We start from the raw sequence: 26,817 nt of genomic DNA, 5'->3' as shown, positions 1-26,817 counted from the left end.
GGGCCGGGAGATCCGGGACTGGAAGGTGCCCAGGGCAGGGGCAGGCAGGGGCTGGGGTCACCGATCACTCCCCCTCCCATCTCCCCAACCCCCGGCTCACCCTCACCCCCGACCCCCAGGTCGTGCCGGGGTCGAGGCTGGGGACCTCCGGGGCGCAGGGGCGCATGGTTGGACGGGGCGGGCTGGCGAAGGGGCGGGCGGTGCAGCCCGCTGGGGGCAGAAGTTGGCTCCCAAGTTTGGAGACAAAAGGGCGCCTGGTGGGACGTGGCTCGGCAGGACCCGGCTGGGCCTGGCACCGCCGCCCTCGGGCCCGGCCGTGCCCGGGGGCCTCGCTGGGCGCTCCCGGGCAGCAGACCGGCCAGGGGAGGGAGGCTTGGGAAATGGGCCTCTCGGGACCCCCCCCCCCCCCCACACACACACACACACCACACCACCAGTGCCGGCCACTGTTTCCGACGGGAGCTCCGGAGGACAGTTGACCGGACACTTGGGGGAAGGTCCCACGCGGGGATGCGACGCGGCCACAGCGGGTGGGGGCCCTGCCCAGCCAGCGCTGCTCTGACCTCCTTTCTGCAGTTGCCCTGCGCTCCCTGGGTGCTTTCTAAATCGCTTCGGCCGACCTCTAGTGCTCACAGCTCACCGTGCGCAGCTTTGGGCTTATCTTTGCCCCAGACCATCCCACGTTGAGATTTTTTCCCTCAGGTTTAAAAGTGATGACTTGGGACTGGGGCTGAAGTGGTGTGCAACTCCAGCCGGCAGGGCGCTTTCTTTGCATGGGGCTGACCTGGGTCCCATCCCTGGTACCCCATCTGGTGCCCAGAGCGCAGAGCCAGGAGTGATCCTGGAGCAAAAAATGAAAGAGAGAGAGAGAGAGAGAGAGAGAGAGAGAGAGAGAGAGAGAGAGAGAGAGAGAGAGAAGAAGTGATAAAGCTTCTGGCCCTTTGGGTCACCCTGGCTTGTCAGTGGATTCTTGACTGCCCAGGTCATTGTTAGCTGTAGTGTGTTATGCAGGGGGAGGTGGGTGCACCAGGGCACCCCAGTGGTAGTTCGTCCACTCCCCACTAGTCCTCAGGGTAACTCTTAGAGAGGTTGGGGACCTTAAGATGCATCACACTGAGCCTAGCTCCTGTGCAGAAGAGGCTGTCCTGGCCAGCCACCCCGGGCTATTTCCCCGCCCTGTGTCCCTCAGCTTTACCACACCCAGCGGTTGAAGCCCCGCTGCCATCCCACTCGCCCGGCCCTGGGATGGAATGCCCACTGCCAGGCCCCTTCTCTGTGGCCCCGGAGCGTGTTGAATATGGACCGTGCTCTTGTCCTGAACTTCCTGTGATTGCATCCGTGAGTAATGTTTGTTCTTGTACAGTTACTCGAAATCACTTCCCAATTTTATTTTTACTGTTCTTGTTTTTAAACAGCCTGGTGTATGTGTGTGTGTGAAGACATTGAAGCACGGTTAATAATTTGAGGTCCCAGGTTTTTATCATAGTGCTGTCAAACCACCTTTTTTCTTGTGTTTTGGACCATACCTGGTGGTGCTCAAGACGGGGTGTCGGGGACCCTGTGGGATGCTGGGGATGGAGTAGGAGTGGACCGCATCCAAGACCAGCATCCTATACGCGCTGCTTTGACTGGCCCTCAAACCACTTTTTGTTTATTTTTGTTTGGGGAGCACACCCCCAGTAATGCTCATGGCATATCCCTGGCTCTGTTCTCTGGGATCACTCAGGAATCACTCATGGCAGTGCTCAGGGATTAAACGGGTCAGCTGGATGTGTGGTCAGCGCCTTACCCCCTGTACTATTCCCAGTTCCTGGACTCTCAGCTTCAGGGCCAGGGTCACTCACACCCAGCGTGACTCAGGGCTTACTCTTGGCTCCGCACTCAAGAGTCACTCCTTGTGGGCTTGGGGTGGGGGTGCATATGGGATGCGGGGGACCACACCTGGGTCAGCCCATGCGAGGCCAGCGCCCTACTGGGGCTCTGAGCCTACACTGATGTCTAGGTAACAATGAGCCAAGGGTCATTTTCTTGACAAGAGGATGTTGTCTTAGAAAACAGTTTTTTTCAGGACCGTGTGATTTTCTTTATGCATTTTATGTCTGCTCCGGAGTTCAAGGTGGTAATTGTAATAAGGGATGCAAAACCCATAACAAAAGGGTTGAAACACTTAGGTGATGTTTGGTTTGTACTATTAGTAGTTTTCACTTTTCTTTGGCACAAGCAGGTCCCTTTTGCACTTGTCACTTACCTGCTGGGGACTCTGGATGAGCTTAGCCGTGGGCCAGCCTTCCCCTCGGCATCTCTGCCATCACCCTGGGCCTTGGGGCCAACTCCGAGTGGCTCAGCATACAGTGGGGGAGGGAAGGCTGGTTACTCTGGGGGCAGCCGGAGGCCAGCAGGCAGGATGAGAAGGGGAGAAGGTTGGGAGCAGCACTGACTGAGGCAGAGGGATGGTAACATGGACAGAGAGCCTGGACCTAGTGCCGGCCATGATTTGTGCAGGAATCTCAGCTTGGGGGACGCAGGAGGGCTGGTGGCTGCGCGGCCCCCGGTACTGCAGGTGAGGTAGCTGATCTCGGGATGATGGCTGCTGTGTGGTGTTGCTGTTCGCGGGTAAGGATGGAGCAGTCTGTCTGTAGCCTACAAAAATGAGTTACTTTTTTTCTGTCTCTCTATGAAATGCCAGATCTGGTGAAAAAGAAAGAGGTTAAGGGGACGGAGCCATCATATAGCAGGGAGGGCGCTTGTCTTACATGTGGCCGACCCAGGTTCAGTTCCCCTCATCCCAGAGTGTCCCCCGAGCACTGCCAGAAGTGATTCCTGCGTGCAGAACCAAGAGTGAGCCCTGAGCATCACTGGATATGGCCCAACATCCCCCATCATTAAAATAAAAGTAAAGAAACAAACAGGCCAGAAGTCTGAGGGTGAAGCATCACAGTGGACAGAATTATCTTTTTTTTTCCCCTTTATGGGCCACATCCAGCTGTGTTCTGGAACCCCTCCTAGCTATGCACAGGGGACCCTATGGGATGCAGGGATCGGGCCCTGCTCGGCTGAGTGCAAGGCCAGTGCCCGCCCCACTGTGGTTTTACTCCGACCCTGGAGTTGTCAGACTGGGGTGATGCCTCGAGCTGCCTTGTTAGGAGAGTTTGGGGGAGAGGGAGCACAGCCAGGTGGCGGCAGCAAGCAGGAGGTGAGTGATCTGGGGGTCCAGGTGGTGGGAGCGTCCCCTACTCTAGGGTAGCGCTGGGAGGGCAGAGGCTTTGTAAGTCAGTGCTCTGGTGTGTCTCCCAGCAGGCTGCAAGGAACAGCCTCAGCATTTGTTGGGAATGAGCCACCGGGCAGGACCTGTGGTAGGAAAGCAGACTGGCAGAGGTGACAAAGTATCTCGCTTGCCATCCGGGCCTGCCTTCCTGCCTTTCCCGGCTACCCGCTGTGCCTTGTGAAGCCCTTGCCCAGGTGCTTGTTGGTGGCGGGCCGGAGTCTGCACGCTGGGCTATGGTCCTGGTCCTGGGGGTCCTAGAGAGCAGGCAGGTCTGCTGCAACCCCGTGGTCCCGGGGAGGGGAGGGGTATTGTGGTCAGCTCTGCCAGGTGCTGCCTGGGGCCTCCAGGTGTAAGAGGTCCTTGAATATACAATGTAACCAATGCTCCTGGGGGAATTAGTCCGCTATGTTTAGTCCTGGATTTCTGGATTCAGGAGTCTTTTCTGGGGGCTGGAGTGATAATACCTAGGGTCAGTCAGCCCTGGAACCATAAGCGATCCCCAAGCATAGAGCCAGGAGTCAGCCTTCATGCCACAGGGTATCACTTCCATCAAAACACAGACACGCGCACACGCACACACACGCACACACATACACACATAAGTCTTTTTTTTTGCTTTTTGGGTCACACCTGGCACAATGCACGGGGGTTACTCTTGATTACTCCCGATGGTGCTTGTGGGACCATATGGGATGCTGGGAATCGAACCTGGGTCAGCCACGTGCAAGGCAAATGCCCTACCCACTGTGCTATTGCTCCAGCCCCAAGAATCCTTTTTAAGTTTTGGTTTTTGGGCCACACCCACCTTTGCTCCGGGCTTACTCCTGGTTCTCTGCTCAGGGATCACTCCTGGCAGGCTCAGGGGAACCATATGGGTTCATGGGGTTTGAAGTCAAATTGGATGTGTAAGTATGGCAAGCACCTTACTTATTGTACTATCTCAACAGCCCCTACAAACTTCTAGTTACATAGGTTTTTGGGCCACACCCAGCTGTGCTCAGGGCATACTCCTGGTGGTGGTCAAAGGACCATCTGGGATGTAGGGGATTGAGCCGGGTCAGCTGCGTGCAAGGCAAGGCTCTCCCCACTCTACTCCAGCCCCAAGCTTTTAGAATTATTGTTATTTGCATATGAAGTGTTAGAAGATACTTTCCAATATTTACCCTCCCTTTTAAGCCTTCCAAAACTGAATTCTCAGACAGAGCAAAATTAGTGAAATAATCTCCAGTAATAATGGTCCAACCTCAGGAGGTTTCCCGGTTGCCTTGAAAAGATCTTTAAAACTCCTGGAAAGGGTCGCCCAGATTTAAGAGGAAGGGTGAGCCAGATTTTAGAGCGTTTCCCAGATGTAACCAGCCGTTACGCTTTTACCGGTTTGGTTTGTATGGTGTGGGGAAATTCAGAGCGAGCACTCTACACCGAGTCATGTCCAGGCCCTGTACCACTGCTTTCTTAGCCGGTTTGGGGGTCCTGCCACATGCAGCCTGGCCTGGGGGGCTTCGTCACTCTGCTCACATCACTTCCAGCCTGTGATACCTGGATTGAACTGGCTTTGGCCATAGGCATGGCCTGTTGCTTTATTATCTATTTTTGTTTTGAGGCCACACCCAGCGATGGGCAGGCTCAGCATCCAGGGATCACTCCTGGCGGGAGATTGAGCCGAGATCAGCCTCGTGCGAGGCAAAGGCCCTCCCGGGGTCTCTGGCCCCGAGGCAGATGCTCTAACCCCTGGACTATGTGTCCGGTCCTAGACATCTACTTCCGGATTCCTTGCTCTCCAGAAGCACCTGGTGCTCACTTTCACTTCGTTAGTTCCACAGCCCTGTCCAGGCTACTTCCTGGGGCAGTGCTTGGGGTTCCCCGGGCAGTGCTGGGGGTCAGACTCCGACTCAGCCGCTCTCATGCGCAGGCGCACCTGCTTCCTTCCAGGGCCTTTTCCAGGAGTGATGTTAACAGTCAGTCAGGGGTGTGGAAGAGTAATGGGAATTATTAAAACTCCGTGTGGGCCATAGAAGTCAGCGACCCGCACCCTGCAGCTCTGTAACACTGTACTAGGTTACCGCTCAGAGGCTCCATGCAGATTTAATCGCCCTGACCAGCCCTGAGCTCCTCCTCTGTGCGCCTGTGTCTCGGGTTTCTGGTCTCCTTAGAGCTCATCTGGTGCCTTGGGCCTGGCCGGTGGCAGGGTCGGCCCCATGTCACTGGCTGCGTCATTTATTATTATTTTGTTTATTATTTTTTTAGAATACAAAAAGTAATAGTTTGTTGGCCTTACTTATTTTATTTTTATTGAGAGAGACCTTTACAAAGCTGTTCATGATTAGGTTTCAGTCATGCTTTTCAGTCCTGATACCCATCCCCTCACCAGTGTGCATTTCCCAGCACCAGTGTCCCCAGTTTCCCTCCCATGACCTATGACATCTATGACATTTCCCCCCCCCCACCCACCTGTCTCTATCATCATTGCCTTGAAACTAACTTCTGATTCTCTTGGGCATCTGAAATAGTCACGCTGGGTGTAAAAAGGCTAGTCTGTTCTGTCTGTCTGTCTGTTTGTTTGCTTAATTGCTGGATACACATGTTTAGGTATTTGTGAATGGGAGGGTGCATATCGCATATGTGTCTGTGCTCAGGGCTGACTCCTGGCTCTGCACTCAGGGATGGATCCAGGTGGGCTCAGGGGACCACATGGGGTGCCAGAGATCAAACCTGAGACAGGCACATGCAAAGCAAGCCCCCCTCCCATCCCCCCACTGTCCTGACTTTCCAGCCCTTGTGGTACCTTTTCTTTTTTTTTCTTTTTGGGTCACACACAGCGATGCACAGGGGTTACTCCTCGCTCTACACTCAGGAATTACTCCTAGCAGTGCTCGGGGGACCATATGGGATACTGGAAATCGAACCCGGGTTGGCTGCGCGCAAGGCAAATGCCCTACCCGCTGTGCTACCTCTCTAGCCCCACGGTGGTACCTTTTCGTCTCACCTTGTCCCTGTCTGCTCAAGGGTCTCAGATTATACCTGATGCCTTTTGTGTGGCCACATTCTTTGCCACCGCCCTGGCGTTTTGGCCCATTTCATCGCTGGGACTAGCGTGCTGTGTGCGGGACATTGAGCTAGAACCCGGGTTCCTCGACACGAGACTCCCCAGCTCACAGGGCCACGATGTCACTCTGACTTGGCTCTGGGAAGTCACCATTTCCACCACCGAGCCTGCTCCGGAGGGTGGCTGACTTGCCACCTTTGGGATGGCCCGGGTTCTGCTGGGGAAATGGCCTCATGCCGATGGTCCCCTCCATGCCGGGCATCTGCGAGGGTTTGTGTGGAAACTGCTGGTGCTGAGCAGAAGGGGAGGCTGGCAGGAGCGTAGGTACCTCGCTGGGTGGCTGAGGGTTTTCCTCCTCCTGTCCCCAAAGGCTGCGTGCGCTGTGTGAACTTGGCTTCCCCTGGGGCTCCTCATGGGGTGGGCCCCATCTCCCTGCCCCTGGCTCTCCTCGGGGCCATGTGGGGTGCGGGGGATTGAACCCGGGTCTGCCGTGTGCCAGGCAAATGCCCGCCTTGCTGTACCCTTGCTCCGGCCCGTTGGGGTCACCTCTCCCTCTCTTCTGGGCCCCAAGGCTACTTTGGGAGGGTTCCTCTCCTGTGCACTGGAGGGAGGGTGTGACTTAGGGCATGTTTGGAAAATCCTGGGCCAGAGCCCCTGGTAATAGGCACCAGGGGACTGGAAGATGGATGGGCGTGAGGGCGTGGCTGGTGCCCCGCTGCCGCCCAGGGCCAAGCCTGCACTTGCCCGAGTTGCCTCATTGTTCCTGAGACGCGGGCGTTGTGACACGCGCCATGGAGCCTGCTCTGCCCGGCTCCCTCTTGGCTTGGCAGGAACTTCATCTGGACGAGCAAGTGACCAGGCACTTATGGAGAAGAACCAGCACTGTGTGTGGACACGGGTCCCCGGCAAGCCTGGCTTCTTGCCGCCTGTGCACACTTGCTCCCTAGCATCCCGGGGGCAGTGGAGTCCTCACTGCGGGGGCGAGGCTGTGTCCCTTCAGCCCTGGGAGCCCCCTACCCTCCGCTGGAGAGAGTAACCCTAGCCGTCTGGTATCTGTGAAGTCACTAGGGTTTTTAATTTTTAGGGGTTTTTTTTTTGGGGGGGGGAAGGGAATTGTGCGTGTGAACGTAATCTTCTGCTCTTTAAAAACCTATTAGTGATATTATGGCTATTTTGCGTGAGTACCATGTGTGCTGGCCACCCAGTGGAGACCAGCCCCGTGCCCAGCAGGTTTCCCGCATCCTGTCTGTTGGGTCCAAGCTGTGGTCCGGTCTGGGCCGCGGGGCCAGGGGTCAGGGTCAGTGCTGCACCCACAGGGGCAGGACTGGATAGCCGAACAGCTACTTCAGTGTTTTGTCATATTTTCGCGTGGATGATGGTTGAGGTTCTCCTGGCTGAATCTTGGTCAGTACATGGATAGACACTCTGTTGATGATCTCGGTGTCCGAGATCTGGTTGTCTTCTGCAGTGGAGGAGGGGACATTTTGGTGGCCAGGAGAGCCTTGACTGATGTTAATGGGCGCTTTTGGGGGGCTGGGAGCAGCAGTGCCCATCTGGGCTGCCCCCAGTGCTGGCGATCTGGCCCCCAGTGACGATCTCTGTGGCTGTGGACAGCCTCAGTCCCCTTCGTTGGTTGCTGACAGGTCACGAGGACCTGGCCGAGGCGGGGAGGGATTATCCGCCTTCTCAGGCCTCACAGGCCAGCTTACACAAATGGATTTCCTTTCCTTCCTGATAGGAACTGAACTAGACAAAGGCTTTGACTAGGAGGTCGCAGCTAGACCTGCTTTCAGGAAAATCGCCCTGACTGTGCCCGTCGTCCCAGCCGTTAGGGGCCACTTCCCGTTGACTCCTCTGCTCCCGCAGCTTGGCAAGTGGAGAGGGTGCAGGGGAGGGGCGCTCAGGGACTCTTCCCTGTCTTGACGCCCTGCAGAAGCCTCACTTGTCCTGGGACAAGTCGCCTGCCCTGCAGACTCCCTCGGGCTGGCCCCAGGGCCTCCCCATGCACTGGCCATACCGCTCAGCCCCTGCTCCGTGTCCACGTCAGGCCTATGCCCTACTGGTCTTTCCAGCTCTGCACTGCTCAGTGGCCTGTGGCCGCACCAACCCCCAGGTTTGCAGGCACTTCCTCAATGGGCGGGAGTGCCAGGCTCCGACTAATGCACCTGGTCCCCGACCCCCACACCTGTACCCTGGCGCCTCCCAGTGTGAGACCGAGACACCGAGGCCGTGCCCCAAGTGTGGACCGTGCTCATGGGTCTGTGTTCCTGGGCAGAGACCCTCAGCACCCCTGGTTGGGTAGTTTCAGTGTCACACGCATTTGTAGCACAGCCCGATCAGTCATCTGCATTCCTTCTCTGGGAGTTACAAAAAAAATATTTTGATATCTTTTTGATACTGATTTTTTTTCTTAGAAACAAAAAATCTGTGTATTGTGGGCCAGAGGTGTAATTCAATTACACCAGCATGCAGCTTTGCGTTCAGTACGTGTGCGTACATACATACATACATACACACACATACACATACACATGCACACACGTACATACATATACACACACCACACATAAACATGTGTGCGCACACATACATATACACGCACACACACACAACCCCCCCACATACACATGTACGCACACACACATAGACACACACACACACTGCAAATGGGAAGTCCACACTCCGCCTCCTGGCCATGGGCTTTGCCTGCAGTCAGGTTCCCCCTGCAGGCCATGGGGAGAGGCTGGCCTGGAGGACAGACTCAGAAAATGGCCTCATGGACTTTCCACCCGTTCCAGGGGCCTTTGACTCCCAGCCCCGCCGAAAAAGAAAGGCCACTCACCCTCTGCCACCATCGCTGTTCTCTGTCCCTTTCCCTCCCCTTTCCAGTGTCCTGTAAACAGAAGCGTCGGGTCCACCTCCCAGTCTGGACCCCGTCCCTCCCTGCCGTCGTCCACGCTGTCCACTCCGGACTCAGCTTCTGCTTTTCTTGACTCCCGTGCCTGTTCCTCTGTGTATCCTCTTCCCCGCTGCAGCTCATCTTGGTGTTTCTAGTCTTCGGCAGTGTTTAAGAGGCCACTGTAAGCACGCAGGTGCTGGTTTAAACGCGCAGGAATGGTGTTGGGGGTGAGCGCAGGACGAGGCCAGGCCCTTGAGTGACTCCCACCAGGGTCAGCCTCTTCCACAGCCTCAGCCCGACAGGGCTCCCTCCAAGAAGCAGTTCAGCTCCCTATTTGATCTGTGACTGGCTTTGATGTGGGTCCTGTGTCAGGTCTGAGGTAGGCATAGAGGCCTGTTCTTGGGGCGTGTGGATTGCCCTATTCCCTACTCCAGGAAGAGTAGCCTTCCTCTGTTCCCTTGTCAGGAAAGCGTCACCTCCGTCTTTGTGGCTCTTTGCTCTAGGCTGACCCTCATTTGCTGAGTGTCTTTTCATCAGGATCACGTGATTAATTACTATGACATGTCAAGTCTTTTTTCTTTTTTCCTTTTGGGTCCTAGCCAGCAATGCTCCGGGGTTACTCCTGGCTCTACCCTCAGGAATTACTCCTGGTGGTGCTCGGGGGACAGTATGGGATGTCGGGGATCAAACCCAGGTCATCTACATGCAAGGCACACACCCTGTGCACTGTACTATCACAGCCCCCTAGAGTCATTGTTTGAGGGGCACACCATACCTCATGGTGCTCTGGGTTTACTCTGTGCTCAGGGGTCACTCCTGCAGTACTCTGGGGACCGTATGTGGTACCAGGGGTGGGACCCAGGTCGGCCATGTGCAAGGCTAGTGCCCTCCCCACTGCATTATCGCTCTGGCCCTGCATATAGATTTTTACTTTAAGTATTTCCATTTTTAGATGGTTTTCATCTCCACCATAGGGATATTTGTTATTGACCCTGATCTCCGCTTGCTGGTGTTTTTGCAATTCTTTGCACATGTTTATAATCTCTGCTTTGACCCTTTGCTAATCCAGCTTGTGGGCTTCTGGTTCTGGTTCTGCTGTTTTAGCTGGCTGTGGTGGTATCTGTGAGTTGATTGCCAGCTGGGGACTTGACCCACAATTTTTCAGAAATAGGCAGGGGGAGGGGTGTCTGGAGGCACATCTGGCGCGGCTTCAGCACCCGCAAGCCCTGCCAGCCCCAGCGGGCAGAGCACCAGGTGGGCAGACTGGGGAGGAACTTCCCCTCAGAAAAGATAAATGAAGGAGGTCAGGGTATAGCTCGTTGGTGGAACAGCTGTTCTGTGATTATGAGGCCCTGGGTTTGGGCCCCAGGAACTGCAAAGGAGGTGAGTGAGCCCACGAGTGACTTGCACATGTGTATCCTCATAGGGTTTCACATTTGGGGCATTGGGGGGGACCGAAAACAAGCAAAATGATCGCTAAAATGTGCTATATAACAGAATGACTTCCAAACATGAAAAATGATTCAGGTTGGTGGCCAGAGCAATAGTATAGCGGGAAGGACATTTGTTTTGCATGGGGGCCGACCTGGGTTCGATTCCCAGAAGCAAAGTCACCCGACCCCCAGCACCACCAGGAGCAATTCCTGAGTGCAGAGGCCGGGTGTGATCCAAAAGCAAAACTAAATGATTCCAATTCTAGTGCATACATCGTAGAGCACTGCATTATAATCTCCACTTTACTAAGCCACACAAATTCAGTCTAAAAGATTCTCAAGGTTATTTTTCTAAAAACTGCTCAGGACACAGGGAAGAGGCCTTTTCTCTCCTGTGTGCTGTGCAGCGTTGGCTGGGGGATGCAGGGGTGGGGCACGCGGGAACGGGTGTGCATGGGAGCCGGCATCCCTCCTCAGATGCCCAGACCCACACTCGTCCTGCTCCGTGCTCCCCAGACAGGCCCCATGTCCATGCTCAGCCAGAGAGTCCGGGAGTGGACTGGCCACCAGCCGCAGGGTCTCCGCTTGGAGCCCGGGGATGGATGGGGCCAGCCTGGTGTTGGAGATTCTGGGCAGTGTTCCAGGGTGTGGCCCACACACGGACCCCTGGAATGCAGTTCTCAAGACTGACCACATGGCGCGACTGTGTGTCCATGGCTGTCTGTAGATTGTTGGCGCACAGCGTGTAGCACATCCAGAAGGAGGAAAACCTTGGTGTTTCCTCCTGAAGAGAAAGTCCAGGCATTGCCTGATGTATTTGGAAGTGCTTCCCCTCCCTTACCTTTTTCTTTCCTTGCCAGTCGGACTCACAGTAGGGACCCTGCCTCGGACCCTTCTCTGACCCGGTGTGTCATATTTGAGGGACCAGAGCAGTGGATCCGTGGGCAGCACATGTGCTCCGCAAGGGGGACACCCAGGTTTGACCCCCCCACCCCCCCCCCCCGCCCCCCGCCCCACCCGGCATCCCAGCGCTGCGTGGAGCCCCCGAGCCCCCACTAGGAGGAGCCCCTGAGCACTGCCACGTGGACCAAGAAGCAAAAAAAAAATATTTTTTTTTTTTAAATGATAAAATAATTTGAAAGGAGGATCAAGAGGACTAGGGCGAGCAGTGGCTTCGAAGTGTCTGTCTTGGAAGCTCCTAGTCACGAGTTTGAATCCCCAGTGTGACCCCAGAAAGTCTGCCGTGCTTGGAGGGACCCCGACCCTCCACGAGGATACTGGTATCTGGGGCTGTAGGGGATCCGGACATGTCACCTCCCAGAAGAGTGTGAGCCCACAGGAGGGGGGCGCCCCCCCAGAAGGGGCATGTGAGGGTGGAGAGAGCGTGGGGGGTGGGCTGGGGCGGTTCCACCCCAACACCGAGTGGTCCCCTGAGCACCACCAGGAGAACCGCCCCGGCTACCACCACCTGTGGCCCAGAGGCCAGAGCAGGCTCTTCGGTGGCCAGGACGTGCAGGCCCCAGGGAGTCCCGGACAGGGTGAGGGGGGGTCTCAAAATCAGTACAGATAGCTCTCTGAGGGTCGGAGAGGTAGTACAGGGGTTGGGAGAGATTGGGAGTTGGGGAGAGGCACATGCCTTCATCCTGGGCACCACAAGGCTCCCCCAGTACCCCCAGAAGCCAGGTGAGACCCGTGTGTGTGTGTGTGTGTGTGTGTGTGTGTGTGTATAAAGATGAAACGTTTTATTTTCAAAGGTGTCTGGATTTGGGGTTGGTAGGGCCCTTTCCTTGCTTGTAGCTGAGTAGCTGGTTCAGGTTTGATCCCCTGTGCCCCATTTGGTCCCCCAAGTCCAGCACTAGAGACCCCTGAGCACAAGGGCAGGAGCAAGGCCTGAATGATGCTGGGTGTGGCCAAGGAAAAAACCAGAGATGTCCGGATTCAATGTGGGTGTGTATGTGTGCATGCGTGTGCGTGTGTGTGCGTGCGTGTGCGTGTTTGTGCATGTGTGTGTGTGTGTGTGTGTGTGTGTGTGTGTGTGTGGCAGAGGAAAGGTTTGGACCACACTCAGTGCTGGTCAGTATGGGGGACCGCGTGAGTGGTGTCGGGGGTCTCACCCCAACAGCCATGTGCAAGGCAAGCACCTTAATCCGGGTACTGTTTTCCTGCTCCTCATTTGTCATTTTTGATTAAATTGTTTTCCAATTATGTTCTCAGATTGGAACATTTGGCATCTTTTTTTTTCTTTTTTTTTTTAATTTGACTGGGGGCCACACCTGGTGGTGCTCAGGGGCCCCTCTCAGCTCTGGGCTCGGGGGTGGCTCCTGTGGTTTCCAAGGGACCCAGGGGTGCAGCTGCACCCGGCCTCCTGCTTGCAGGTTGTGCTCAGGCGGGTGAGTTGTCTCAGCACTCACGTCTTCCTGCAGAATAAAGAGCGGCAACTCGTGAGTGTCGAGAGGAGGAAATGGTCAGTTTACTGAGCCATCGCACTGTCCTCTCCTGTGGCCGACGGGGCCATGGGTGGTTTCTTCCTGGTAGGTCACTGGTCTGGTCCGTGTCAGCAGCAGAGGGCCTGCTATTTTTAGAATGAGGTCTGAGTAACTTCGCTGATTTCCCCATCGGCAGAGCTGTGGCATGAGGGCCCCAAACGAACCATCTGAGAGAATCGATGCCTGGACGGATTTCTCTGCCTTCAGCCTGTCTTCTCTTGGTTGATAAATTGTACCGCAGTGGAGTTTTCTGAGGCCGTGAAAACCAGAAATTCCATCTTTTTACACATTTGAGAAGGGGAAAAGAAGGACATTTTCACTTTTTTTTTTTTAATGCAAGTTGTTTTTTCCTTTTTCTTTTTTCTCCTTTTTTTTGGTTTTGGGGCCACACTAGTGATGGAGGGGGCAGTCACTCTTGAAGTGGTGTGTGTGGGGGGGGAAGCATACAATGTTGGGGGGGCACCCAGGCGCTCCCACATACACAGCCTGTGCTCCAGCCCTGGGTGCCATCCTTCTGGCCCTGGAGAAAATAACTTCAGTTGAGTTAAGCCCTAGAGATCCGCCATGAAGTGAATCATAAGCTGGTAAAGCGGCGTTATCTGAGTTCCGCTTCCCTTTGTGCTTGCTGGAGCTGTAACAGTGTAGACACTGTGTAGACTGAGGAGTTGTGTCTTTCAGAGAACATGCATGTGCGTGGCCAAAGGTTCAGATCCCACTGTAGTTTTCAGGAGGACTTGGGAACCAACTAAGGACATGCAAGCTCAGTTTCTGCATGTCTTCCAAATCAGTGCTTTGAAGTTGTGCCTCAGTGACTTGTGGGAGGGCTCAGCCCTCAGCAGGCAGAGTCTGGGTCTCCCTGGGCTAGGGACATCAGAGCCATGTGATGCTAGCTGGCCCGGGTGCCATCCAGCAACCAGCTCAGATCCTCAGGTCCAAGAGATAAGTACTCTTCCTTGTCATGTTTTTACCCATTCCTGTGGTGGGTGACCCGGCGACACCTTCTTTGTGTCCGTGAGCTCTGAACATTTTGTGAATACGGAGTCATGACCCTGTGTCTTAGTAGTAAGCACTTGCTGGGAACATTCATCCTCTCTTTGGGATCTGGCATGGTGATCTGTCCCACAAAACGAGGAATCGAGAAGGATGCTCAAGTTTGTGGTGGCTCGACCCCAGTCAGTGCCAGAGTTGCACTGCTGGTCCCGTTGACCATTTGCTGGGCAGTGGGCCCTGCTGGGACTCCCAGGGGCGGAGCTGCCCCAGGCTGCTGGATTTGCTCCCCATCCTGCCCCTCCCAACTTGCGACTGTCCAGCAGTTCCTGGTCACTCACACCCGTGGGGGGTGGACGATGCTCTTTCTTCCAAGAGGTGTGAGGGTGAGTGGAGTCATTAATATAAAGATTTCAGGTTAGTGTTTAATGATGTTCCTATATTAACAGGGTTTATTCTGCAGGCAAGTCCATGCTGTAGGGAACAAAGATTAAATACAGAAAATGGACGGCGTTAACACTCGAGAAAAACATGGGCTTTGCACCGCTTCATAATATGGCAGCAGGGAGGGCTGTGCAGAGTGTGGCTTGAAGCCTTCCTTGGCTGTGAGGGGAAGCTTTTGCTCCATAATCACAATCACGAATCACGACCATCCTGTTATTCGTCGATTGCCTCGAGCAGGCCCCAGTAACGTTTCCTTCGTCCTAGCCCTGAGATTTTTTTTAAAAAAGTGCCATATTCAAGGCTCTTTCAGAGTTAGGAGAATGAGACTCTGTGCTCAGGGTGACCCCAGTGGGGCCCAGGGGACCTCCGAGCCAGGATTCACACCTGGGGCCTGGCAGGAGACTGGCTCTGAGCTGAGGGTCTGTCCTGGCCTCAGTGTGGGCTTGCCATGTGGCTCACCTTCTCTGCTGGCCACCCCAGGCTTGTCCGCAGACGGGGGCCTTGCCCAGGTGCATGGACGCTGCCCGGGTGTGGGCTGCTGCACGCCTCTGCAAGGACACGGGCAGGCGGGCGCGCGGCCTCCCCTGGACCCTGGTCAGCAGCCTCTGCTCTCTCCCCTAGGTCCAGCGCCTCTGGTCTACGGACAGCACCCGCAGGGACCCGGGAAGATGGCCTCGTCACCCGTGGATGGCCAGCGCGGCGGCTACTACGCGGGACTCTACGCAGGGCCAGCTCCAAGCTCCGCCATGCCGGGCCCTGCGCATCCCCCACCCGGGTCTGCCCCTCTGCACCCCAGTGCCTCCCAGCCCTACCCGGCCCTAGGGACTCACTACTGCCCGCTGCCCGCGGCCACCCCCGCCACCTCTCAGGGATTCCTCGCCGCGCCCGGCCACTTCGCCGCGGCCCCGGCCTCCGGCGCTGCCTACCCAGGGCTGCCCGCGCTGCCCAGCGGGGAGCCCTACGGGGCCCCGGGCCTGAGCTCGCAGGGTGCCCGTGCCGCCAGGGCCCCGCCGAGGGACCCTCCGTTCCCGCCTCAGCCCACCCTGCCCCAGCCCTACCCACAGCCACAGGCCCTTCCCGGAACCAGCCCCCGCGCCTGGGCAGCCCCCGGACCCCCTGCTGCCCACGACGGGCTTGTCGGCGCCCCCAGCCAGCCCACAAACACAGGTAGGTCTGGGGAAGCACCTGGGGGACGGGTCCACGACCTGTCCTAATAGGGGAAATAGAACAAAGAAAACCATAAATCCCAGCCTAGGTCCGGGTGGGGTTGGTTTTCATTTTGTTCCCCCCCCCCCACCACCACCACCACCACCAACAACAACAACAACAAGTGTCAAGAAGATCTTACTCCGTTGGAAGATGGGAAGGCGCCGCCTCTCGGGCGTCTTGATTGCATTTGTTGAGGCCTTTCACAGCCCTGCCCAGCCGCACTCTTGCCCCCACTGGCCGTCTCTGCCTTCTCTCCCCGGGCCTGCTAAGGTTGGGTCAGCCCACACGTGGTGACATTCCTACACCTTACACTGCTTGTCCTGAATCGGGCGGGCCACATGGGAGCCATGCTGTTAACCGCTGCTGTTTCCTGTGGGTTCAAAGTGTGGGTGTGCAACTGGCCGAGAGCCACCTCCCCAGCAGAGTCAAAGAGACGGGGGCCCACAGACTGATGATCGGAATGGCTTGTTGGATGCAGAGCTGCTCGCATCCTTAACACACATCTGAGGGGGATGAGGTGTGCGGCTGCACGTGGCTGTAACTGATCATTCACAGAGGAAAGTGTTTCAGCAGAGGGAATTCTCCGGGCGGGGGGCGGGAGGCAGGGGTTGTAACGCAAGGAGACCCTCTGCCTCCCAGGGACATCTACATTGCTTTTCTTTTTCCCTTTAGTTGTGCAAACAGTTACGTTTACTTCTTATCAATGCTTGCAGTTGTTTGGATAAACACAGTTAGAGATATAGATTCTAAAACTTAGTTCTCTGGACTCTGAGAGCAAGCAAGGCTTTTACCGTAAATCCCAGACTAAGTCCTCAGGCCGGTCCAGCTTGCCCTGCCCCATGGGGGGTCCTGTCTCTTAAGTCATAACAGTTTGCATTAAGACTGTACTTTCAGAGACTGGAGCGAGAGCACAGCGGGGAGGGCGTTTGCCTTGCACACAGCCAATATGGCTGACCCAGGTTCGAATCCCAGCATCCCATATGGTCCTCCGAGCACCGCCAGGAGTAATTCCTGAGTGCATGAGCTAGGAATAACCCCTGAGCATCGCCGGGTGTGACCCAAAAAGCAAAAAAAAAAAAAAAAAAAGACTGTACTTTTCATGCTCTCTAGACTGTCCCATTTTGATGCCAGGGTAGCTTTGCACTCGTCTCGGGTCTCCCAAGGCCCTAAAACCTTACCCTTTTGGGGGTATTAGGAACTACGGCAACCGAAGCCTGAGTCAGGTAATTCTGACAAATGCCCAGAAGTAGATATGTTTGAATCAGTCAGTTCCCCAGTATTAGGAGCATAGCATGAACGGTCTTTCTGTGTTTAAGAAAAGAACATTGCTCTATGGGAAATAGAAAAGCAAATAGTTCACTTCAAATACCAAGTCCAGAGTTACCAGAAAGTTTGACTTATAAGAAACCAGGACTGATCTGGGGACTGTGACAAGGAGAAGCAAAACACAAGGAAAGGTTCAAGATAAACTCGGGGGAGTCGGGGTGCTCATAAACGCACCCTGAGCTTCTCTGAGGGAAGAAAAGGGGCAGTTCACTGATGAAGGCTAGAACAATTAGGGTTGATAGCCAACAGTTTCCCTTCAGGTTTTTTGTTGTTGTTTGTTTTGGGAATCACACCTGGTGCTGCTCAGGGCTTACCTCTGACTCAGCTCAGGAATCACCCCCGGCAGGCTCAGGGGACCATATGGAGTGCAGGGGATTGAACCTGGGTTGGCCGTGTGCAAGGCCAGTGCCCTGCAGACTGTACTGACACTCCGGCCCCCGTTCCTGGTTTCATAGAGACCAGCTCAGCCTTGGGACAGAGGAGATGGGGATGCATCGCTCTATCTGAGTTAGCCACGCTCCAAAAGGGGTTTTACCTCCCTCTGTTCAAGTTATTTTCCTTCAGAGAAGTAAGTCAGGAGGAGGAGACGGAAAAAAATGGTGTGGGAAGAGTAGCCCTCTGGGCAGAATAGGTCTCTGAGAGTTGTTACCCCAGTGGGGGTGTCCTGGGGGGCTCTCCTTCCTCTTCCCACGGGAACAGAATTTGGTCCTGAGGGAATAAGCATGAGTTGGAGAGTGGGCAGGGAAACTGCTTCCCTGAGGGGCGTCTCAGACAGTGTCAGAATCTGGAGAGCCCCTGTGGGTGCTGTGCGGAGAGCAAGGCATCTTGGTGGCCCGCAGGTCATCTAGAGGCCCCGCCATGGTGTCTCACCTGGGTACTGTGCTCCTCCCTGTCGGCTCCAGAGGGCAACAATCGCCCGCGCTGGGGGAACCCTGGCCTGGGATAGGGGTGCAGCTGGAGGGACAGAGGAACCACAGGAAGGAAGCGGGGGACGGATGGGAAGGGGCCCCACGGGAGAGCAGCTCGTCCCTACTCCAGGAAGCATCACTCGGGATCACCAGGAAATGTGTGTTTTCTCAGCACTCGCTCGCCAGGCCCTGGCCTCCGAGCCGAAGACTGGCCCGTCTCTGCCAGAGGATCTGGCATTTGGTGTCCTTTTTTGAGGGTGTTTTGATTCCTGCTGTGAGCTGAGGTCATGCCTCCAGCAGAAGAACCCTGTACCAGAAAGGAAGCCCTGCACCCCTTGACACCCTCTCCTCATCTGCTCACCCGACTGTCTGTTGAGGCATCCCTTCACGTTTGCCATGGGCCACCGGGCCGCCAGGTCACTTCCGCGGCTTTGATGATCTTTCAGTGGCCTGACGCTGGCAGACAGCAAACGTGGTTTCTTGTTTTTTTGTGGCTCTCTGGCCAGTGCAGCCTTTAAGGAATTCCCAGTGACTACAAACAAGCTGGATCGTTAGCCAGGCAGGAATCCTGTGTGTCTGTCCCTGGAGTGGCCAGCCGACCGCCTGTTGCTTTCTCTGCTTGGCCAAACCAGCCCCCTCACACCATGGTCTCACCCCAGGGACCCCCAGTAATGTCCTGGAAGCAGCCAGGTAGACGCCACCAGGCCGTGGTGCCACGCTGTCTCCTCTGCCACACTGTACTGGTGGCACCAGTTGGAGTCAGGTCACTTTAAGATCTTAATGTGGCTCATACGCCCCACTTCACTGCTTTGGGTGGGAGCACACTCAGTGGGACTCAGGAGTTGCACCCGGCCTTGCTTGGGGTGCCAGGCGGGCAAGGCTTGGAACAGATGGGCACGGCCCCCTCTCCCACACCCCACTGCCCAGGGCGCACATGCCATGCTCTGCCTCTCAGCTTCATTCTCTGATTCTGGGTGCTCAGGAGTGACCCCTGCAGTGTGGGATCAGAGCAGAGTACAGGCTGTGCACTTTAACCCTGTCCCTCCAGAGTGCCAGCGTGTGTCCCTGCCCCAGTGGGACCACTGCCCTGCACAGCAGGATGAAGAGGGCTCCAACACCCTCCCCTTCCGCCTCCCCTGTCATCCCATCACAAACCCAGATACGCAGCCCCGCACCCACCCGATGCCATGACGGGCGTCTGACCGCGCCTGCCCCTTCTATAATTACCGCCTCTGTCTGTGGTGAGCACATGAAGATCTGCTCTCAGCAGCTTCCAAGTAGAAAATGCAGCGGAGTGGGGTTTTTTTAACCCTTGGGTTTTGGGCCATATCCGGAGGTGCTCGGGGTTTCCTCTTGGCTCTGTGCTCAGGACGCATTCCTGGCAGGATCAAGGGGCCCTTTGGGGAGCCTGGGATCAACACTGGGTCAGCTACATGCAAGGCAGGTGCCTTACCATTGCTCTTCCTCTTCAGCCTCTAATGCAGTATTTTTTTGGGGCGAGGGGCACTCCCAGAGATGCTCAGGGGTTGCTCCTGGCTCAGCACTCAGGAATTACTCCTGGTGGTGCTCGGGGGACCATATAGGATGCCGGGGATCAACCTAGGCGTCTGCGTGCAAGGCCAGCACCCTCCCCGCTATGCCATCACTCAGGCCATGATGCTGTATTCTCACCCTCAGACACCTCAAATTTGGCGTCCTGTGTGTGAAAATGCAGCCCTGTGGTCGATATCTGCCTGCACTTGGGCGCCCCGGGACCACCGTGCTCCCCTGGTCTCTGGCTCTGCCTGTGACTCCTGCTGGAGGATAGCCTCCTTCCCTGGCAAGTCTCTCCACAGTCCAGCCCAGATCCACGCACCATCGGAGTGGGTGTCCTCTCCTTGCACTTGAACACAGCCGTGGGGACACGCCTGCTCACATTGGCTTTCACTCATCTGCAATGGACACTCGTGACCAGAATCATTTCTCACGGTGGACACTGGTCATTGGCGTATTTCTCACAATGGACCCTGGTTGTTGATGTAGTTTCTCACAGTGGACCCTGGTTGCTGGCGTTTTTCTCATGGTGGGCACTGATCACTGGCATATTTCTCCTAGTGGACGCTAGTTATTGGTGTAGTATCTCATAGCAGACCCTGGTTGCTGGCATATTTCACAGTGGACACTGGTTGTTGGTGTGATTCCTCACAGTGGACTCTGGTCATTGGGGTATTTCTCACAGTGGACCCTCGTCGCTGGCATATTTCTCACAGTGGACCCTGGTCGCTGGCATATTTATCACAGTGGACCTTGGTCGCTGGCATATTTATCACAGTGGACCCTGGTCGCTGGCATATTTATCACAGTGGGCACTGGCTGTTAGTGTAGTTCTCAGTGTGTTGACTGAAGCTTCTGCTGCGGACAGCAGGCCATCTGCTCTTTATTCCAGCTGCCCAACCCCTGTTGCCTCTGGGCCTGCGTTTGCCTCATGTGAATGTGGCATCTGACTGGCAGCAGCCAGTGAGGAGCGGTGGTTTATAGCATACGGCAATAGGAGTTCATGAACCGCTTTATACCTGAGGTACCATGTCGCTAAGTACCAATGTTATTAATACTGCAAAAGTGGTTATTAGTTCATGAAGAACAGCTGCGTCTGGTAAGGGCCTGTGGGACACACTTTGGGAAAGTATCCTTGCCGTTTGAGAGGGGGACAGCTCAGTGTCAGAGCCTCCCTTGCCGGCCAGGGCTGCAAGTTGGGTCCCAGCACCGCCCCTGATGCTGCGTGTGACATTGCGTGGGAACCCGACACCACAGCACACATGTGACCCCACAAGGCAAGCCCCGTGTGTACCTGGTCAGCACCAGGATGAGTGTCCCCCGGGCAGTGCCAGGATGAGTGTCCCCTTGTCAGTGCCAGGACAGGTGTCCCCAGTCAGGCCAGGACTAGTGTCCCCAGTCAGGCCAGGACCAATGTTCCTTAGCATCAGGACAAGTGTCTCCCGGTGTGCACCAGCATGAGTGTCCCCTGGTCAGCACTTGGATGAGTGTCTTGGTCAGGCCAGGACGAGTGTCCCCCGGTCAGCACCAGGATGAGTGTTCCTTGGTCGGCACACCAGGACTAGTGTTCCCTCGTCAGCTCCAGAATGAGTGTGCCCCGTTCAGCATCAGGACGAGTATCCCTGGTCAGTGCCTGGTCTGTGCGTGTCCCTGAACACTGTACCAGCGTGTCCTGCCTGCACCGTCGCTGACGTGTGCCTGACCCCGGGATGGGATGGTGAGGAGCACTGCAGCCAGGAGCACTCAAACCGCAGAGGGGGAGGTTCCCGTGACCAGCTGGCCAGCGCCCAGTTGACCGCAGCTCCACGTGGGCCTCGCCTTCTGTCCTCTCAGTGATCATCGGGATTCCCGCAGTCCCACTGAGCCCTGTGCCTGTGGGTCTGCCAGGTTCTGGGTTCATTGCTGTGGGTAACGTCATTTCTCTCCTTCAGTTGCAGATTCTTTATCCTGTTCTGTTAGCCCCAATGTCCAGCCTCTGACGGCCAGCTCGGCGGCATCCACTGTCCCGCCAGCAGCCCCCTCTCCACAGACTTCCACAGTCAGCCCCCCGGCCGCGCCCGTGGCCTCAATGACGCCGCAGAAAGATACCTGTGAGTTCCTGTCCTGTGTATGTTGCATGCACACACAAACATGCCCCAGATGGTCCCACTGGCCTGGGACTTAGAGAAGAAATGCCAGGGGGATTTTTGTCACAATTTAAATACCGTTTCTCCTCTGTACATTGACTCCGGTCTATTTACGACTCCCCCTCCACATGCCATTTTTTATTTTGTCTGTAGTTTTTTAAAATATTTGCATGGTTTTTTCTTTTTAAATAGTGATACGTATTACATTATATAGTTGTGGTTTTCATCCCTCTGATATCAATGCACTTTTCCATGACTGTATAAGTGGGAACTTGCTGACCCAACCTTCTGTCACAGAGTGCAGACGTCACGATAGTTCCTTTTACCGTAATTCCACCAGGATTTCCTTATTTAGTGAATCGCCGCGTCCCGTTGTTTCCATATTTATCATTATTATCGATTAAAATAAAAATGTTTGGCCCAGTTTGGGGAGCAAGAGCGATGTAGATATCTATCTTTCGGGTCTTGGGTTATGTTTTTTAACCCCTTTTAACCTTCCAAGTGATTTGCCAGAACTTTTTGTTTGTGGTTTTTTTCCTTTCCCAGGTGGTAGATAATCAGTGACATCATTATTAAGCTGCAGAGTGTGCTTTTAAAATGACTTTACCTTTTTCCTCTCACTTGGTCGTCATATAAGTCTGGCATATCACATTTACTTTCCTGTTACAGATGAGGAATTGGAGGTTTAGGGAGATTGAGTAGATGCAGAATCAGAGACTTCTGCTCACCCCCCTACCAAGCCCAGTCCTCCCTGAGTCCCAGTCACTTACAGCCCTGGGGTGCCCTTTTCCCAGCACCTGCATTATGTGTTATCATTGACCTCTGTGTTTAGACTAAATGCCTAGAGCAGAGCTTTAGGTCATGTTATGGAGGGTGTCTTAGCCTAGTTCAGTAAGGCCACCCTCGTTTTCAAACAAGTTTTATTCTTTGTCTAGAAGTCTGATTAAAATTTTTAATCCAAGGAAAGCTGTCCTGTGGTATTATAAACTCTAGTGTAAAAGAAATGAGTGTAAACCATCTTAGAAGCAACGCGACTCCTTGTCGTCCAATTTAAATGTCAAAGATCTGATGCAGTCCCTGGGTCCTTTTCTATTTGCCAGTCGATTCTGAGTGCCGGGCAGTGAGTCAGTGTGTGGTGCTTGTGGGACTGACATACAGGAGCGTGCAACATCCCTCAAATGCTCAAGGAGCTTTCTCTTAGGCCGTCTGTGCTGGGTAGACACATTGTCTATGTCTGACTCTGGTATTTGTCTTTAAAATACACAGCCAGGGAGCTGGAGCGATACCACAGCGGATAGGGCAATTTGCCTTGCACACGGCCAACCTGGGTTCAATTCCCAGCATCCCATATGGTCGCCCGAGCACCTCCAGGAGTAATTCCTGAGTGTATGAGCCAAGAGTAACCCCTGTGCATTGCCGGATGTGACCCAAGAAGCAAATAAATAAATAAAATATGCAAGCAGAAATGAGGGGCTGGAGATGGCACAGCGGGAGGGCACAGGCCTTGCATGCAGCCTACCCGGATTTGATCCCTGGCACACCACCTATGGTTCCCGAGCCCTGCCAGTACTGACCCCTGAGTACCACTGGGTGTGGCTCCAAACCGAGCAAAATACACAGATCCCTGAGAAAATATTAATATCATCCTGCATTAGGATGAACGTGTTCCCAGGACTGGAGAGCTGGCGCGGCAGGGAGGATGCTTGCCTTGCACACAGCCAACCTGAGTTTGATCTCTGACACCCCAGCTGGTTCCCCAAACACCTGAGCACAGGTCCCCAACTGGTCCCTGAGCACAGACCCAGGAGTTAGCCCTTAGCACAGCTGGATAGGAGCCTCTTTAAAAAAAAAAAAAATACTCCCATGTACTAAATCTGAAAATAAAATAAAATAAATTTCCTGTGCTGCCTTTTTTGTTCAGAGGAGTTAGGAAGAAAGATTTTATTAGTAAATAATTATAAATATGATAAAATAGTTTTAAAGTATGTTTAGTGCACATCTCATAATGATGCTGATAAATGCCACGTGGAATTTTCTTTTTCTTTATATTTTAATTTTCATTTCCTGGTCCCACAGAATTGATTCTTTTTAACCCATGTGGCTGTTTTTCAAACCGTTTATGGTATCTAAGTACTAAGTTTGTTTAGATTATATGCTATCTCAGTATTTTGTGAAAATATGACATAATTTACATTGGTTATTACCCCCCCCCCCGTATTAAATCAGATGTCAGAAATTCACTGGTGTTAAAGGAGTCATTTGAGTGTATTGGTGCCTTGCTTCTTTTTTTCTTTTTTAATTTTTAAAATGTTTTACAGACTTGGACTGGAGAGATAGCAGAGTGGGTAGGGCGTTTGCCTTGCACATGGCCAACCCGGGTTTGATTCCTCTGTCCCTCTCGGAGAGCCCAGCAAGCTACCAAGTGTATCCCGCCCGCACGGCAGAGCCTGGCAAGCTCCCCGTGGTGTATTCGATATGCCAAAAACAGTAACAAGTCTCACAATAGAGATGTTACTGGTGCCCACTCGAGCAAATCGATGAACAGTGGGAGGACAGTGCTACAGTGCTATAGTGGTCTTCCATGACTAGGTAGTGTTGGCAGCCCTTTTTTGTTTATTTGTTTGTTTGGGGGCCACACCTGGTTTTACTCAGGGCTTACTCCTGGCTCTGTGCTCAAGGATCATTCCTGGCAGTGCTTGAGGGACCATAAGGGATTCCAGGTTTTGAGCCCAGGTTGGCTGTGTGCAATGCAAATAGAATTTTTATCTAAGTTCTTATCCAATGTATTTATTTAAAACAAACAGCATAGACTTAAAAAAAGGTCTACTTGTTTTTGAGAGAATTTTAGAAGAATCTATGTTGTGATAACACTTATATAAGAAAAATTCTTTTTTTCTAATTCATGATTTGTCCTAGGGACAATTGATAGAAATGATTGGTTTTCATTAAATATGAAAAAACACATTCAGTGATAATATCTCATACTTGTGTTTTATTTAGTTTGTCTCAGGTGCCATCCTGAGCCCTGGAGTAGAGTAATTCATTGACTCCTCGCAAGAGCTCATCGAAGTTGCCACCTTACTTTACCAATGATGGGAGAGAGAATGAGTGTAGTCGCTTGCCAAGTACCTGTTGGCCAAGAGTGGCCGGCCTAGCACTGAGCCCAGAGTCCCCACTGTAGCTGCCAGGCATACGGCGTCTCTCCAGCCATCTCCTCTTAGGGACCTCTCTGAAGCGTGGCTAGTTTGATAGTGCTGGAGCATGCGGTGTAGAATAATCCAATAGGTCCAGCTCTGTACCTCTCGCCTCCTTTTCCACATATCCGAGTTAGTCTCCCAGCCTCACTCAGTGTTCCTGACAGGTCTCACACAGGTACTGCACCATGAAGAATCCCTCTAGCTTTACTGACCTGATTCATCGTTTATTATTATTTTCATTTGAGGGCCATAGCTGGTGGTGTACGGGGTTTACTCCGGGCTCTGGGCTTGGGGATCTCCTCTGGAAGGACTTGGGGGGACATTGAGCCCAGGAATCAAACCGGGGTCAGCTGTGTGCAGGCAGTTGTCTTACCCACCATTCTCTCCTACAACCCTCACCTCTCCCAGGTCCTCCTCTGAAGGGAAGGACAGTTGCCCATTAGTACCTGACAGACATACCACACGTCCCAGGATGACTCTTGCTATATCAGTTGGAGGATATATGAAGGGACCATGCTTCCTGTGTAGCGTGAGAGAGAGGCTGTAGTTTACCCTGGAGTTTCCTTAGACGGGTCCATTTTAAGAAAGTGTACTATGGGGATTAGTCCCCCTAAACCCAATTTTTGGTGGGAATCTTGGGAAGTCTCTGAGCAGCGTTTATTCCTCCTGTGAAGACCACTTAGGTGAGAGTCATGTCTCAGGTGTCTGAGGGCTGAATTTCACACAGCATCTCCCCCCCCCCCCCCCACTCTCCTGGGATTCATCCTCCTCACTGAGGCATGTTCCCAGGGTAGCTGTGTCTCAGGAACAGTCGTGCTGCTCTCTTTGAAGCGCCCCCAAGGAGACGGTTTCCTAGAGAATTCTTCTCGAGAGCGCTTTGGGGACCGCTCCCTGTGGTGTCCTTTCAGGAACAAGGCCCTCACAGTCTCCAGAGCCCATGAGGTGAAGTGCACCTTACTTCAGGCATCACTGGACTTGGGCCTTAAAGCTCCCCTCAGATACAGCATTGCTCCGTGTTGGCTGTGGTGTCCTCTGGGCTGAGCTCCGGAGGAAGCCACCGCGTCCCGCCCCGTCCCGCTTGCTCCTGTGTGCTCCATACCTGGGCTCAGCCTCTTGAGAGGCTCTGGGTGGGGGCCGTAGGCCTTTCTGACTGGAAATATCCATTTGCTGCCATCTGTTTCATTTTGTGTTTGTTTGGGGGCCACACCCAGCGATGCAGAGGGCTTACTCCTGGCCCTGCACTCAGGGATCACTACTAGTGGTGCTCGAGAGAACATCTGGGGGTGTCAGGAATTGAACCTAGTTCAGATGTGTGCAAGGCAATCACCCTCCCCACTGGACCATCACTCCAGCCTCAGCGTGGGTAGGGATTTGTATGTCCTCACCTTGTCCTTGAGCAGGACACTGATAGATGGATTGATTCTTAACCTGAGGTTCTTAACTATTCTTTTGCTAGAGGTTAAGGTAAAGGTAAAGGCCCTCCCATTGATCGTCGATTTGCTCGAGCGGGCCCAGTAACGTCTCCATTGGAGACTTTGTTGTTACTGTGTCTGGCATATCAAATACTCTCAGTAGCTTGCCGGGCTCTCCGAGAGGGGCGGAGGAATCGAACTCGGGTCGGCCATGTTGGCCGCTTGTAAGGCGAACGCCCTACCTGTGCTATCGCTCCAGCAAAACTATTCTTTTGCTAGAGGTTAATTAACTAAAGCCACCTATTCTTTTCTTCTTGGATGCACATTTGGTGATGCTCAGGGCTTACTCCTAGCACTGCTTAGCGACCATATGGGGGTACTGGAGATTGAACTCAGGGTGGCAAAGTGCAAGACAAGCACCTTCCCCTCTATACTACCTCTCAGGCCCCCAAACACCATATTCTTAGGCCGTTAGTGGTTCTAAGCTTTTAACAGGGTTGTACTTGGACTAGCCAAAAAGGCTAAATTCTTATTTTAATTACTAAATAC

At 54.1% G+C, this 26,817-nt stretch overlaps 1 protein-coding gene across 1 annotated transcript in view; it reads left to right on the top strand.

Moving 5' to 3' along the window:
• Positions 1-26,817, top strand: part of SEC24B (SEC24 homolog B, COPII coat complex component) — a 67,357-nt gene that overhangs the window by 695 nt on the left and 39,845 nt on the right. The gene's annotated exons all lie outside the window — the stretch shown is intronic.

This window comes from Sorex fumeus, unplaced genomic scaffold (genome assembly GCF_029834395.1).
Source record: "Sorex fumeus unplaced genomic scaffold, SorFum_2.1 ptg000033l, whole genome shotgun sequence".
NCBI classification, from domain to species: Eukaryota; Metazoa; Chordata; class Mammalia; order Eulipotyphla; family Soricidae; genus Sorex; species Sorex fumeus.
This window is presented reverse-complemented; position numbering and strand designations above follow the sequence as displayed.